This window comes from Cervus elaphus, chromosome 32 (genome assembly GCF_910594005.1).
Source record: "Cervus elaphus chromosome 32, mCerEla1.1, whole genome shotgun sequence".
Lineage (NCBI taxonomy): Eukaryota > Metazoa > Chordata > Mammalia > Artiodactyla > Cervidae > Cervus > Cervus elaphus.
This window is the reverse complement of record NC_057846.1, coordinates 15,628,910-15,631,313: the sequence shown is the minus strand read 5'-3', so window position 1 is coordinate 15,631,313 and position 2,404 is coordinate 15,628,910. Positions and strand designations below refer to the sequence as shown.

The window sequence follows — 2,404 nt, the reverse complement described above, 5'->3', positions numbered from 1 at the left end:
GTTTTTGGCTTTCAATAGTATGCATATTCAATGGAAATCTAATCAGCCATAAAAAAAAAAGAAAAAAAGTTGAGATGTTATTTTCTAGAACATGGAGAGACATTATTGTTATGATGCTAATGAATTAAGTCAGAGGCTGAAGGCAAACACAAAAGGACTTCACTCCTGGGTAGAACAGTGAGAACAAACAAAAAAGTAACAAATCAACAAATCGATGAACAAATCAGAAGACAGAAGCAAACAGACACACAGAACAGTTAGCGGACAATAGGGAGGAAGCTTCCAACATCCACTGGATCATCGTAAAAGCAAGAGGGTTCCAGAAAAAAAAAACATCCACTTCTGCTTCATTGACTATGCCAAAGCCTTTGACTGTGTGGATCACAACAAACTGTGGAAAATTCTTAAAGAGATGGGAATACCAGGCCACCTGTCCTGCCTCTTGAGAAATCTGTGTGCAGGTCAGGAAGCAACAGTTAGAACTGGACAATGAACAACAGACTGGTTCCAAATAGGAAAAGGAGTACGTCAAGGCTGTATATTGTCACCCTGCTTATTTAACTTATATAAAGAGTACATCATGAGAAACGCTGGACTGGATGAAGCACAAGCTGGAATCAAGGCTGCCGGGAGAAATATGAATAACCTCGTATATGCAGATGACACCACCCTTATGGCAGAAAGTGAAGAACTAAAGAGCCTCTTGATGAAAGAGAAAGAGGAGAGTGAAAAAGTTGGCTTAAAACTCAACATTCAGAAAACTAAGATCATGGCATCTGGTCCCATCACTTCATGGCAAATAGATGGGGAAACAATGGAAACAGTGGCAGACTTTATTTTCTTGGGCTCCAAAATCACTGCAGATGGTGACTACAACCATGAAATTAAAGGACACTTGCTCCTTGGAAGAAAAGTTATGACCAACCTAGACAGCATATTAAAAAACAGAGACATTACTTTGCCAACAAAGGTCCATCTAGTCAAAGCTATGGCTTTTCCAGTAGTCATGTATGGATATTAGAGTTAGACTATAAAGAAAGCTGAGCACACAAGAATTGATGCTTTTGAACTGTGGAGTTGGACTCTCAAGAGTCCCTTGGACTGCAAGGAGATCCAACCAGTCCATCTTAAAGGAAATCAGTCCTAGGTGTTCATTGGAAGGACTGATGTTGAAGCTGAAACTCCAATACTTTGGCCACCTGATGGGAAGAACTGACTCACTTGAAAAGACCCTGATGCTGGGGAAGACTGAAGGCAGGAGGAGAAGGGGATGACAGAGCCTGAGATGGTTGGATGGCATCACCGACTCAATGGACATGAGTTTGAGTAAACTCCGGGAGTTGGTGATGGACAGGGAGGCCTGCCGTGCTACAGCCCATGGGGTCGCAAAGAGTCAGACACGACTGAGCGACTCAACTGACCTGAGGGAGGAAGCTTCAGGGGAGAAGGCAGGATAGTAACGGTCAAATGTGTAGTGACAGTGAGAGAGGAAAATCTGGGTGGTGAGCATGAACAAGTTTCAAAACGCTGAAATGTAATAATGTGCAAAAGGGCAGAGTCGCTGCAGTCACCATGACGCGAGGTAAGCAGCAGGAGCTTGCCCGCCAGAAGAACATGAAGAAGCAGAGCAACTCGGTTAAGGGAAAGCACTGAGCTGATAGGGTGATTGTCCCCCAAACAGAGGACACGCGGATCATGCAGCAGAAGCTGAAAAAGGCAAAAGGGAAGCAGGAACCCAGGTAGCTTTGTGGCTTCGTGTGCAAGCCTCTTGCCCTTCGCCTGTGTGCCTGAAGCCAGCGCCCCCACGCTGGCGTTTCCTGCTGCAGTGCTCCCAGGACTGCAGAGGTGCTCACAGGCCCCGGGACCGACGGCGCTCCCCTTGCCCCGCGTCTGCAGCGGGTCCCTTTTGTGCTTCCTTCCCCTCAGGTAACCCCTCTCCCTTTGGGCCACTCCCAGAGGGTGAGGGGGTTATCCTTTCCCAGTCCTTTTTATTCCTGTGGGGTTCACCCCAAAATTTTAAAATTAGCTTTGTAATTGCAAAAAAAAAAAAAAAGTACAGATAAAACATCTAATATTAACATCAATGTTAACTCAATTTAAAAAATAAAATTATAAAGTTAAAGACACCTTACCCTATTGCCAGGCCAAATCACTACATAAGTTTACTATGGACTTTTTTTCTAAGTGATATGCTGAACACCAGATTTAAAAAGCAAACCATCCTAAAATCCAGCCGTGCTCCTCCTCTCTGTAGGGGATGATCAGAGAGGTGGGGGAGTAATGCCCTCACTGAGGGAGATGCAGCTTTGAAGGTGGCTGAGGACCAGTCAAGGAGGAATTTCCCTTTCCCAGCTGACCTGAGGCTGCTCCAAGGTCGCATGACCTTGTTGAGAGTTTCTTAGCC

The 2,404-nt window shown here is 45.1% G+C and overlaps 1 pseudogene; it reads left to right on the top strand.

Annotated features, from left to right (window-relative positions):
* Positions 1-1,572: 1,572 nt before the first annotated feature.
* Positions 1,573-1,743, top strand: LOC122688121 (annotated as a pseudogene).
* Positions 1,744-2,404: the final 661 nt, after the last annotated feature.